We start from the raw sequence: 14935 nt of genomic DNA, 5'->3' as shown, positions 1-14935 counted from the left end.
ATATACATGTTTTGGAACATGCTGATGACAGTGCTGACAATCTTGTGAATTCACAGACACCTCATATAATCACAGCAAGGGATGACAAAACTGGAAGCACTAAAAGAGTTCAGGTATTTCAAACTCTCCCTGATTTTTATTATACTTTTTATTTATCTTTCAAAATGAAGATAATTTCTTGGAATGTGCAAGGTATTGCAAATGCTTTTACTAAACAACAACTCCAAAATTTGGTTAAAACCCAGAATCCTGAATTTATTTTTCTATGTGAAACTAAGATTGATGAAAATAATATGATTTCAGTAGCACAATCAGTTCACTATATCAATTTCACTTGTATTGATAGGGTAGGTTATGCAGGTGGGCTTATTTTGATGTGGAAGGATGGTATAGATGTTGAGATTATTGGTTGTGAAATTAATATCATTCATGTTTTTATCCACTTAGATCCTAGTAAACCTAAGGCTCTTGTCTCTTTTATGTATGGTTCTACCTATAGTGAGCCTAAGAAAACTCAATGGAATTTCTTGTCTGAATTTAGTAAGGATTTCAGCAACCTTGGCTAATATTAGGTGATTTAAACTTTCATTTAGATAAGAACAATAATACTTCTGATAGATGGGTTCAAAATAAAGTCAATATGCTGGTCTAATTGACATAGGCTACGAAGGTAAGGATTACACCTGGACAAGTAACTCCTATGGAACTAGCTCTAGGAAATCTATACTAGATATGGCCCTATGTAATAATGATTGGACTCTTAACTTTGCTTCTGCTAAGCTTCTACACTTTAGTTTTATTTCTTCTGATCACTGCCATGTGTTACTTATAACTGATCGTATTCCTAAGCATCTTTGGAGGACTTTTAAGTTTTTTAGAACCTGGATAGGACATAGTGGTTTTAAGGAACAACTTGATCAGTCTTGGGTTCTAGTTTTTCAAGGAAGTCATGCTTATCAGTTTAAGCAAAAGCAACATAGTGCTAGATTGGCTTTATCCCAGGAATTTGGTGATATCCACAAAAACATTAATAAATTGCAAGATACTCTAGATGTTGTTCAAAATGAACCTTATTCTGATACTCTATATGATAGAGTTAAGTCTATTGTTAATGATCTAGAGAAGTGGTATAGAATTCAGTCTGAATTCTATAGAGAAAAGTCTAGAGATAAGTCTGAATTGATAAAGACAACAATATTAGATATTTTTACGCTATGGTTTGTTAGAGCATTGCTCGGTTAAACCCACTAGCATTGGTATGTCAAGTTAGTTTTCAATTTTAGTTTCCAAAATTCATTCTTGATTTAGCATACTAAAGATAGTTTCAGACTAGATTAGGTATAAGAAGTTGAATCGAAGCTATCCTTAAAGGATGAAGATTGAAGACTACAAGAATACATCAACAAGTACTGTATGTGATTGACTACATTTTGATTCTTGTTCAATTCTACCTTTCTAATCTATCGAAATAAATGCTCACTCTATGGAACAATTCCTATGACGGTAAATGTACATTTATGTATATATACTTAAGGTTATTCGATTCATGACCTTGATGACAATAACCTTTTTCCTTATAAATGTTCTCATGTTATAGTGAATGAGCTTACGAATTCAATGAGCCAAGAATCACTCAATTCCGAGTTATAACGATGAAGTTATGAGTGATTTACTAAAGTAACAGTTATAAGTGTTGTTGTAACTGTTACAGTTCGTTAGTAGGAAACAATCCATGGACGGTTTGTAACGGTTCACGGACTTGGGCCCAATTACGTGACTAAAAGTCTTTTTTAGTCAAATTGGTGATGTTTCCTTATCTAGACAAGATGCATATTAATCCAAACATATTTGATTACCATATTAAAATTTGATTTATTCACATAAATATAATATTTGCTAATTAATTATTTGGCAAGAGTTTGTAACTTAGGAAAGACTCCCAAAATTAGGAGAGTCTTGAAAAAGGAAAATATCTTTGCGTAGCTTCAAGTTATTGTTCACTATAAATAAAGGGTTCATGAGTGCTACATGTTTTCATCCCCTTTGGAAAATTGGTGTAAGCTTCATAAGGTTGTTTTCCATGTGTTCTGTTCTTCGTGAACAAGAGTGAGATAAAAGTCTTTGTATTGGGGATCACAAAGCCGAGTTGGATTAATCTTCGTGATTGATTATATAACTTGTAATCTAGGTTTTTCACCTCGTGTCTATTCTAAGGTTTTCTCTTCTGATATAAAACCATTCAAGAGTTGTTGATCATAAACCCTAGGTTTTGATAGATTTCAGTTTTCGATCGTATACCAACACTTGTTAGTCGAAATCAGAAGCTAGAAAGAAAACTTCGATTAAGGTATCTCATAAAAAAACCTTAAGAAGTTTTAAACAATATATCTCTATATTTATTCTAGTTGTTCTTGTTGTAGAATCATTAGATTTCTCTTCCTTTATTGAAGAGTATAATAATCCATAATCTACAAGTTTGTTTGGTATTACTTTTACCTAGTAGTTATTTTTATCAAAATAAACACAAGATTTCCAAAACCTTGATTGACATCTAAAGGGAAATCAAATTGGTGTTTTGTGCAAACAAAAGATCGATTCGTATCAATCGTGTTGTTGTATCTTCTAAAGAGAGCCTTGGGTTCTGCTAGAAGATTTACGAGAAGAATTCCTAAAGACAATCGATGTTGTGCTAGGATTTTTATTAGTGCTGAAGCAGGTATTATATCTAGTCAGAATAGGTAGTAGTAAATTGGTGCAACGACTTTTAATCAGTGTGTGTTTATTCTGGACTAGATCCCGGAGTTTTTCTGCATTTGCGGTTTCCTCGTTAACAAAATTTATGGTGTCTGTGTTATTTCTTTTCCGCATTATATTTGTTTATATAATTGAAATATCACAAGTTGTACGTAAGTTCAATCAATTGTGAATCCGACCTTTGGGTTGTTAATTAAATTTATTGACACTTGGATATTGGTTTTTGATGCCGTCCAATTTATTTCTTATATTCAATCGGACTCGCAAATTCCTATTTGTTTGATTGCGAATTGAACTGAGAAATTGAGATATAACTCTTTGATATACTTTTCTTAAGATTGAGTCTGACTGTCTAGTTGATTCTCTTGAAAGTATATTGGAGTTAGTCCATACAGATTGCCAAACAAATTATTGGGTGTGGTTGTTAGACCCCCGCTTTTTCATGGTTAACAAAAGAATGCATTCTAATACTATCAATGTTCTTTGTGATGCTAATGGAAATTGGATTAGAGATATAAGTGATATTAGTAACCTTCTTACTAGTCATTTTAAAACAGTTGCTAGTACTTCCAATCTTGTTTTCACTGATGATGATTTTAATGTTATTCCTTGTGTCATATCTGATGATGATAATGCTGTTTTGAATATTATTCCCGCTGATTCTAAAATTGAAAATATTGTTAAGAGTATGCCTGCTTGGAGTTCTCCTGGTCCAGATGGTTTCCAAGCAGGCTTTTATCAAACACAGTGGCAATTAGTTGGTAAGTACATTATTGATGTTGTGAAAAGGTTTTTCCAAAGTGGTCACATGCCTAGAAGTCTTAATAAAACTTATATTTCTCTTATTCCCAAGTGTAAGAGCCCTAAATTGCCATCTGAATTTAGACTTATAGGATTGTGTAATGTTTCTTATAAGATTATTTCAAAAATCTTAGCAAACTATATTCAACATTTTTTGAAAAAATTGATCTCTCCTTATCAAGCTGCTTTTGTCCCAGGAAGATCAATTCATGACAATATTATTATTGCTCACGAAATGATTCATTCTATGAAACATAAAGATGGTATCTCTGGTACTATGACTCTTAAACTTGATATGTCAAAAGCCTTTGACATATTATAATGGAATTTTCTCAATGGTTTTCTAATGAAATTTGGTTTTAATACTGATTTTTGCAACCTTATAATGCAATGTGTTACTATTACCAGTATTAGTGGGATGTTAAATGGTTCTCCATGTGATCACTTTGAGCCAACTAGAGGTATAAGACAAGGAGATCCTTTATCTCCATATCCTTTTATTTTAGCTATGGAATACCTCTTTAGATCTTTGTTAATTGCTGAGAATAATAAGTCCATCACTGGAATTAAGGCTTTTAGGAAAGTTCTTCCTATATCCCATTTGTTTTTTGCAGATGATATCCTCATCTTTGGTCAAGCTAATATGCAGCATGTTAATAACTTTTTGAACATTTTGCAGGAATTTGGTAAGTTATCTGGACAGATGCTTAATTTTGATAAATCTTGTGTTTATTTCAGTTATAATCTTGATCCTGCTTACTGTGATACTTTTGATGGTGCTCTCAATATGTCCATTGTGACTGACTCTGAGAAATATTTAGGTGCTCCAATTTTATTAGGCCACTCTAACGTGAGATATTTTGAGCCCATTGCGCAATCCTTTGAGGCCAGACTAAAACTTATGTCACTATTACTCCTAACCAAGCTGGTAGACCAACTTTGATAAAATCTGTTTTGAATTCTTTACTTACCTACCAAATGGGTTGTTTTGATATTCATAATACTTTGATTAGAAAGCTTGATTCTCTCCAAATGAATTTTTGGTAGGGGCATAAGACTGGAAAGGGTATTAAATTCATAGCCTGGGACAGTGTTAACAAGTCAAAAGAGTTAGGAGGTCTAGAATTTAGAGACTTAGAAACCTTTAATACTGCTATGATCTGCAAATTGGTCCGGAAAATTATTACTGGGGAAGAGGAGTTATGGGTGCAAACTTTAACTGCTAAGTACTTTAAGGATTGTAGTATTCTTCACTTAGTGAAACTTAAAGAGAAATGCTCTTGGATTTGGAGGGGAATGTATAGATGTATTACTATCTTAATACCATTAAGGAAAATAGTTTCTGGGCAATTAGATGTGGCACCAAAGTCAAAATTTGGCTGGACTGTTGGGTTATTGGTTTAGAAAAACCTCCTACTCCAGCTGAAGGTTTAGTGAATACTCATGTTTATTCCTATATATCTGATCTCTTTATTGAGAATACTAGGTCTTGGAATGTTCCGTTGGTTCATTATATTTTTTCAGAGAGTTGTGCTAATAAAATTCTTGTTATGTATGTACCTGTTACTGTTAAGGATACTCTTATTTGGTTGCCAGATAGGAGAGGACAGTTCTGTGTCAAAAGTGTCTATAATGTCCTAACTAGAGTGTCTAACTCTACTGTAGTTCCTTCTACTGTTCATGTTCAGGTTTGGAAAACTCTTTGGCAAGTTAAATTACCTCATATGGTTAAATTGTTTACTTGGAAATGTATTAGGGACGTTGTTCCAACTAGAGATAAACTTGCTAGGTACAAAAATGGTATTGAGACTCATTGCAGTTTATGTAATTATGTTACTGAGTCTTGTGATCATCTTTTTCTGGGCTGTCCTTATGGAAGGTCTGTTTGGTTAGCTGTTAACATTAATGTTAGTACAGTCTTGTCTCAGCATGGTTCTTTTAGGAATTGGTTCATTTCTTGGTTCTCAGCAGGAGCTAATCCGGTTTTTGGCTCAGGTATTACAAGGCAGGAAATTAATAAAACTCTTATGGTCACTGCTTGGACCATATGGAAAGACATATACACAAAAAAAAAATCAAAATAAGAATCCTAATAGGAAATTGTCTCTTAATGTGATTAATAAGCTTATTGTTTTAAATGTGCATAGTTCTATTAGTAACCATGATCAATTGCAGGTTCAGAGATGGAAACCACCAGATAATGGTTTTCTGAAAGTTAATGTGGATGCTTCTTTTCATCAGTTTAATTCACAGGGTGGTATTGGACTAATTACTAGAGATTTTGCAGGTAATTGCATTGGAGTTCAAGGGGAATACTTTGATGGAGGAATGAGAGAAGGCATAGAAGTGGAGGAGTTAGAATGCAGGGCCATGCTTGCAGTTGTTAAGTTTGCAATCAACAAAAATTTGAGAAATGTTATTTTTGAGAGTGATAGTGAGGTTGTAATAAAGTCAATCAATGAGCAAAATTCTCATGTTCATTGGTTAAACCAGCAGTTAATTTTAGATATTAAGTTATTGTTAGGAAAATTTGAAGTATGAAAGTGTATCTCAGTTAAAAGAAATGCAAATGGAGTTGCTGATAAACTAGCTAAGAAAGCTAGAACTATGAAGTTAAATTTTGAGTTTCATACCTGATATTGGGTGAATCAGAAAACAATGTAACAGTTTAACTATTCAATACAATTCATTTTTGCATAAAAACAACAACTAGTAACTCGTATATTTTTTGAGTCAGTTAAGTCAGATTTGACACCAAAAGCGAATACATTGAGTCAAATCTAGATGATCCAAGTGATTACAGTCATATCCAGATGATTCAAATTCAAAAAAATAAATAAAAAACAATTGTTGCTAAATAAGGATCCTAGTGACGACAAATTGCTTTTTTAAGAGCCATGTGCTTGAATCTAACTCGAGCATATATGGTGCCCCAAAAATGCATAAAACATACACTGTGTTATAAACCATTATTTATTTACTAAGATGTCTGTGTCTAAATTAGGGTTTCTTCTATCTTACTTTTTTTTTGTTTTTTTGTAAATTGGGGTTTTTGGACCGTGGCCACCCTCTTTTACCTAACTACCCTTGCTGATTTCTACCAACCAAACCGTGCAAGAAAGGTTACAATCATAACTTGACTTAACAATAGAAAACCAGTTTCGTTTTCTCTTTCGTCTTCCGTCTCGGCTCTTCTCTTCTGAAACACCTCCAGCATCTCCACCATGGTTTCTGAAACAACTCCACCATGAAAGAAGAACAACAACTACGAAAAGTATGGAACCTAACAACAGATTTCAACCCAGGTTATTCGATTCTTAACCTTATTCTTCGTCTCAGCTCTTTTCTTTTCATGAAAATGTTTCTGAAACTCCTCCACCATGAAAGAAGAACAAAGGCTAAGGAAAATCCGAGGCTTCAAGTAATGTTTTAATCCAGGTTAGTCGATTTTGAAACTTATTCTTCTCTAATTTGAAAATTTCAATCACTGGTTTTAGAATTTTGACCTAAATTTCGAATTTTCCCTTCCCAATTTTAGAAACCATTGCAATTGATGTCCGTTTCTCATGCTACAGAACACCAAAGACTAAAACAACATATTTCAACCCAGGTTAGTCAGATTCCTAACTATAATCTAATTCATTTAAATTTGGGTGAATTCAAATCATGTAAATTAGGTACCAAAAATGAGGTTCAGGTTACTCAGGTGTTTTGTGAATTTTACTTGATGATGAACTTTCATTGCATTTAGGGTCAAGGTTGAGCATCTTGATCAAGCCAAGTTTGAACAACTCACTAAAGAAATTGTTGAATCTGCTGCTGCATTTTCCATCTCTTCACCAACACACATCAGTAGCCCCAAAACCACAGGTAAGTACTAAACTGAATATTTACTTTAGATGTTGATATTATTTTTTTACCACATTTTTTTCATGGGATTAGTTAGAGTTCAATTTTTCCTCTGCATTAGGAAAACACTAATGTCTTCCCAGCTTGCATTTATTTCTTGAAGAGCATGTTCAAAGTGTACAAATGTCTGAATAGTTTTTCGTCATGTATCATGAACTTCTTGCTTTTTACTATAGCTAGCTTTTGGGAATTGATGATTTTATCCACAGTCACATACTGAGTCCTGAAAGTCTAACCTTCCATGAAAGAGGAGAAGAAAATGAGGCACTGATAACAAATTTTACGTTCAAACATAAACTTGATAGTACTGTTATAGAATTACATAATGAACTGTCGTCACCTGTCTCAGTGACGGCCCTGTTGGTTTGTGATTTTCATAGCAAGTTTCAGAAATATTGCCCTATAATAACCCGCTCTCCCCTGTCATAATAGATAAAAAAAAAAATGAATAGCAGCATCTACATTTGTTGGTGGGTTGACAGTGCGGCACTGCCACAACACCTTCCTAGCCATATATTAATATGATGTTTTTTGTTAATATCCAGTTAGGTCATATTTAATTATAGTTATATATAGGTGGGTTCATCTTTAGGGATGAGTAATGAATTAATGGGTTTGCTGTAGTTGTGAAATTATGGTTTGTGGATGGTTGAAGCTGGCTGATATGGAGAATATGTTATGACAAGGACTAGATGAATAAGTTAGGTAAAAGTACGAACTATGCAGGTAAAAGGAAATTGTGATTGTAGGTGGTGGTAGTCTGAGGTAATGAATCAATATGGCAGTAAATGATGTTGTTGAGTTTAAGTTAGAATAGTAATTGCTTTCCATTCCTTCAGAACACGTGAGGCCTTACCTTCACATTCCAACTCAGGTTAGTCAAATTCCATAAAGAGGAGAAGAAAATGAGGCACTGATAACACATTTTACGTTCAAACATAAAATTGATAGTACTGTTATAGGATTACATAATGAATTGTTGTCACCTGTCTCAGTGACGGTCATGTTGGTTTGTGATTTTCATAGAAAGTTTCAGAAATGTTTCCCTATAATAACCCGCTCTCCCCTGTCATGATAGATAAAAAAAATGAATAGCAGCATCTACATTTGTCGGTGGGTTGACAGTGCGGCACTGCCACAACACCTACCTATCTATATATTAATATGATGTTTTTTGTTCATATCCAGTTAGATCATGTTTAATCATAGTTATATATAGGTGGGTTCATCATTAGGGATGAGTAATGAATTAATGGGTTTGTTGTAGTTGTGAAATTATGGTTTGTGGATGGTTGAAGCTGAGTGGTATGGAGAATATGTTATGTTAGGGAATAGATGAATAAGTTAGGTAAAAGTACGAACTATGCAGGTAATTGGAAATGAAAATGGAGTTGTGATTGTAGGTGGTGGTAGTCTGAGGTAATGAATCAATATGGCAGTAGATGATGTTGTTGAGATTAGGTCAGAATAGTAATTGCTTTCCATTCCTTCGGAACACCTGGGGCCTAACTATCACATTCCAACTCAGGTTAGTCAAATTCCTAACTACAATCTAATTTATTCAAAATTGGGAATTCCAGTCACCGATCTTCAAAGCATACAAATCGGGTACCAAAATTGAAATTCAGGTTACTCAACTGTTTTTGGTGATTCTTAATTTGGGTTTCCCTTTTCAGTTAGTCTGAAACCATTTAAATTGAGTGTTGTTAATAAAATAACTACACTTGCTTTCAAGATCTAAAAATTATTAAATGAAGAGAGTGAAATCAAGTGTAGTTATTACTTTGTAACACAGCATAGCTTGGAATCATCGAGCAACCTCGACTACGGTAGTGGATTGATACCACTGTTAGAGCATTGCTCGGTCGAACTCGCATGCATTGCTATCTCAAGCATGTTTGTCAATGTTAGTGATCAAAACTATGAGTATTGATTTCTAGCCTATTTAGATGTCTCGGACTAGGACATAGATTGTGTAGTTGAGCTTTAGCTTTCACGACGTTCATCATTTGAAGACGAAGAACTACTAAGGGGAGCTTGTGGAACTTCATCAACAAAAGGTATGTGGAGACTGAAGCTCATCTATCACTTGGAAAGTCTATTTCTACTCTATCTCCTATATTGAGACATAAGTCGTGTTACGATATAGTTTTATATTATACACATTTGAGATTTCGATTTGAGTTTAACTCGCTTATATATTTCTCGGAATATGTGTTTGCAAGCTTCCGCTTCGGCCAAGTTCATCTTACATTCGTGACGAAAGTCCGAATATGATCATATGAAAATTGCCGAGTAACATCCCACATGGTTTGTGTGATACAATCATTTGGTGAAGACTTGGAATGTTTCATTATGATAATTTCAATAACTTGAAAATTGCTTTGATGAAAAATAGTTTGTGAATAACAACTATATAACATCCTCTAAGAAAGTTTCAATGATGGAAATAAAGAGTTTAGAATCAAGTAACCATGTTTGGATATAAACATGGTGTGTTAATCACATTATTGTGCAAGTCCAAAACCGGGAGCCTGAAGTATGCGTACCCGTACGCGTACTGGCGGTTGCTGATGTCTGGGCAAGTATGCTACGCATACTGGTGGAAAGTTCACGTCCGTGAATTTCAGTTGGAGTTTGGAAAGTGTTGTAGTATGCGCACCCGTACGCGTACTGGCATAACCAAACTCATGTCCGGCTACTCAAGTATGCGTACCCGTTTGCGTACTTGAGTGGGTTACTTTCGAAGATCGGTTGTGTACATGAACATAAACATTTATATTATAAGGAATGTAATCTTTGCAAACCGTGGCTATAATGTTCATGAATTGATTCGAGCGAATCAAACCGATTTTGTTTCGATTGTGTTCTTATATACTTCTATGAGAATATAGCAATTGATCGACTCTTTAATTAGTTTCATTTGAGTCATTTGAACTAGTTATGGTTAAGATGAATATGGTTGATATGAGAATTATCATATGGCTAACTTCGGTTAATTATTGTGAGTCAACATGGTGTACACGTTTGGGTACGGTTCATAAACCTAAATGAGGGTACATTTCATTTGTGTGTAACATGATAAGTTCGATCTAACGGTTGAAAGATATTAGCTTGGTTGAATCAGGTTTTTCATCTGACGGTGAATAATGAATGCTTTGTTACCAAGGTAACTTGGATTGCAAACCCTGATTTGAAAACTTATAAAGGAGAACTCTAGCAACTGGGAAACCTAATCTCCACACTTCTTGTGTGTAACTAGTTGCATAAGCTAGAGTCGATTCTCCTTTAACCTTATGTTTTCCTAAACCTTGTAGGTTGACGACTTGAAAAACTTCATTGGGATTGTGAAGCCAGACCCAACTATTTCTCTTGTAGTTGCGTGTTCTGATCTTGCCCGATTATATCGTTTGAGTACTATCTTCTCTAAGATTTGCTCGAGATTAGTTTCTCCGATAGGCAACATAAAACGTGATCACAAGCATCTTCGTCTCATAGTTTGTGATTCCACAATATCTAGTTTCGCCATCATACGATTTAGATTATTGTGAGGTGATTGATAATACTGAGCTGTTCTTCTGGAATATAAGTCTGGATTATCAATCCTATAGACTTTTCTGTGTGAGACAAATTTGTTTATCAAGTCTCCGACTTTGGGTCGTAGCAACTCTTAGTTATGGGTGAGATCAGCTAAGGGGATCAAGTGCGTAGTATGCTGCTGGGATCCGAGACGTAAGGAGCACAACTATACCTTGAATGGGTGTGAAATTGGCTAGGGTTCATTTACAGTCCAGTCCGAAGTTCATCGGTAGTAGGCTAGTGTTTGTAGCGGCTTAATACAATGTGGTGTTCAAACTGGACTAGGTCCTGGGGTTTTTCTGCATTTGCGGTTTTCTCGTTAACAAAATTCCGGTGTCTGTGTTATTTCTTTTCCGCATTATATTTTGTTATATAATTGAAATATCACAGGTTGTGCGTTGTATCGATCAATTAGGAAATCCAACCTTTGGTTGTTGATTGAGATTAATTGATCCTTGAACATTGGTCTTTGGTACCGTTCAAGTTTACTCCTCTTATATTCAATATGGCTCGCGGATTTCTATTTGCTGATTGCGGATTGAATTAAGAGTTAGAGATATTACACTCCTTGATATACTTTTCTCTAGATTAAGTCTGAATGTCTATTTGATTCTCTAAAAAGTATATTGGAGTAAGTCCTCTCAGATTGCCAAACGAATTGTTGGGTGTGGTTGTTAGACCCCCGCATTTTCAATCACCACTTATTGCAGTCAACAATCCTTGCTCTACTTCGTCAGATGATTGATACCACAACGGATGCGGTCAACAATCCACTCTCCATTGAAGCCGTAAAATTATTTATGTAAATGAATACTCTGAATTGAGAAGTTATTGAAAAAAAAGTTTAATTCTTCGATCTTGAATTTTGATGTTTATCAGTCCGGAACAGAATGCAATGAAATTGTGGTTTTTTTAAGAAATGTTTATATGCAAGGCATGTTCTTACGGTTATGTATTACAAGTTTTGAAACGGGACAAAAAGAAGCAATACGCTCTTCGGTTCAGGAGGCAGGTGCATCCCACATGCGTGTTATACTAGTCTATATAAATAGAAGCATAATCTCGTACGTTTCACACACATTGATAGAAATCTATCTTTCTTTTCCCCTCTACTTTGTGTCTTTTTCTCCCCTTTCTCTATTTCACAATTCGTTATCACGCACGCCGCTCTAATCACTAGCAATTTTATTACAATTGATTCTTTTTTTTGTTTTTTAAAACACAGATTTATTTATTTTGGTGTTGAAATTAAACCCTAACTTCTAATAATTAGGTTTAATTATTTTGTTTACATCAAAATCTACATGAGATAATTTTTTAGTTCGTCTCATAATCACTAGATGTATATGAAAATACTTATGTTCACGCTGACTCCACTTTGGCGATCTAAAATATGATAATTTGTCTAATCATGTGTGCTTGGACCCTAATCAATCTTCCAAAGATATTTTCACGATAACATTCAGAATGGGTATCCTAATCCTTCTCATATAACTCATGCCGTAAGCCATTTTATAGTGATAATTAATTATTTACTGATCGACTTACTAATATTTAATATTTTATTTTGAGTTTTTTTAGAATATTTAATATTTAAAAACGGCTACTTAGCTCAGCTGGTCATCCCCGTTCCCGAAAGTTTCATGTGTTCCAAAAGGTCCCAGGTTCGATCCCTCAATGACGTAATATTGCAGAAATTAACATGGAAGGGTAGAGTTAGTTTTCCCCCCTTGTGACACAATCTCAGCCCCCATCCGCTTCGACTCTCTTGGTTAGATTACCCATGAGGCTCGCTGGTAGGCTAGCACAGCAACCTGTTCAATTAATGTAATAGTATGTTGTTGGAGCTTAGCTTGTTAAGCTTCCAACTAATTAATGTAATACTCTTTATCTATAATTAATGTTGGAAAATTAAATTGAGAATATCAATTTATTTATTTATTTATTTATTTTCAATTTTTTGTCTTATTCTTCATAAGAAACAAAACTCATTAAAAGATGATTTAAAGTATTTTATTCCTTTAATAAAATTGTAATCACCAAAAATTGGTATTATCATCATAATTTATGGGCTATTTTGCATTTCCTCCCCTCCCAAAATTGCTAATTAGCGTTTTCTCCCCAAAAAGATTAAAATTAGTATTTCCTTCCATCGTTAAGTATTCCATCAATTATTTGGTTAGCTGAGTCAGCACTACTGTATACGTGACATACATAAAAATTTATTTTGATGAAGTTTCTATAATACCCTCATCTTCTTGAGGTCCGTCACCGAAAGCTCACCATCATTGGAATGCATCCTCCTCTTGTTGTCCGTCACCAAAACACGAATAAAAATACTCTAAACCATCGGGTAACTCGATTTTAAAAATAGTGAATACCTAGTTAATCGGATTCTTATAAACAAAGCTTGATTACTGATTAGTGTTGTTGCAGCACCAGTGAGATAGCATCTTAGATTTGATTCTCCATTACCTGTCACGAATCACGAATTTGATCTTTATACACGTAACTAAACAAATCTCACCAGGAAAATCCCCGTAGCCGGCAAATAAACGTCATCATCTTCCCATTAATACCGTTATTCATTTTTATGAATACCCCCAGAAACATCAAAAGCATATTAATCTCGAAATTAAAACAAGATTTAGTACTCAAATACAAAATTGAAATAACCCCACTTTATAGAATTAATCGATCTTCATAACTTACACTTCAATTTTATCTTCAATTCAAAGAACTCTGACAACATTAATCCAATTTCTCATGTTTATATCATTCGATTCATTCCAAAAACCTAGACTTTATTCTAATTATTCAAACCTCAAATTATATATTTGAAACCTCGCAATCTTATTTCAGCAGAATCACAAATCCCATTTAGAGTAAGAAAACAAATCCCATTTAGAGTTTTTGATGAGAACCATTGGCAGATGAAAACCCTTTATTTTGTCGTCTGCAAGCTCAAGCTTCCTTCACCATTATTTCAAACCATCGAGTTATTTTCTTCCTTCACCATTTACTCGAGATATTAATTTCCTTCAACTGCAACTCTTTTAATCTTTCACGAAGAACTAACGATTTTTCTTTATTTTTTTGGTTTCGGACAGAGAACCTGTTGAGGAGACGAAGAGGTAAAATAAATTCCGATTGGACTTCGTTTAATTTAACGAAATAGGGAGGGTATTTTAGTAACTTTGATTAACACGTGTATATTTTTGACACGTGTGTATACCTGCTGACTCACCTAACTGAGATTTGGATGGCAAAATTAACGATGGGAGGAAACACTAATTTCAATCCTTTTAGGGAGGAAATGCTAATTAGCAATCTTGGAAGGGGAGGAAACGCAAAATAGCCCTAATTTAATTACCCTTGTGGTAACTAATTCCGTGCATGGTTGAAAAACATATGGCCAATTAAACTTGGTACTTTTGTCTATTAGAAAAGGATCACGTGATTTATTCCCATGGTTTCTATTTTTTTTTACAAGAGACCACCACAAAGTGAATATTCCTATGTGATAACTAAATAACAATATTTTTGATAAACGCGGGGTACCAAAATACACCATCAACCTTTTCTTAAGAAATTTGTATGGACAAATTTAAATACGATTCCGAGAGTTCAACTTAATGAATCTCATTCAAAGAATGGTATTTAGAGTTATATCTCGTTCTCTCACAATAGGAACGTTTATAGAGACAAAGTCTGTGAACCTGATTTACGTGTGAGAGTACTTGGACGATTCCAAAGATCAATATCCAAAGACCAATCAAGTCGTATCCAACAAACAAGGATGGATGCATCTACTTTGATTGATTTACGTACAACCTGTGATATTTTAGTTATAAAGATAAACAATATAATGCGGAAAAAGAAATAACACAAA

The sequence above is a fragment of the Papaver somniferum genome, chromosome 6 (genome assembly GCF_003573695.1).
Source record: "Papaver somniferum cultivar HN1 chromosome 6, ASM357369v1, whole genome shotgun sequence".
In the NCBI taxonomy this organism is placed as follows: domain Eukaryota; kingdom Viridiplantae; phylum Streptophyta; class Magnoliopsida; order Ranunculales; family Papaveraceae; genus Papaver; species Papaver somniferum.
The sequence above is the reverse complement of the archived record's forward strand: the minus strand, read 5'-3'. Positions refer to the sequence as shown.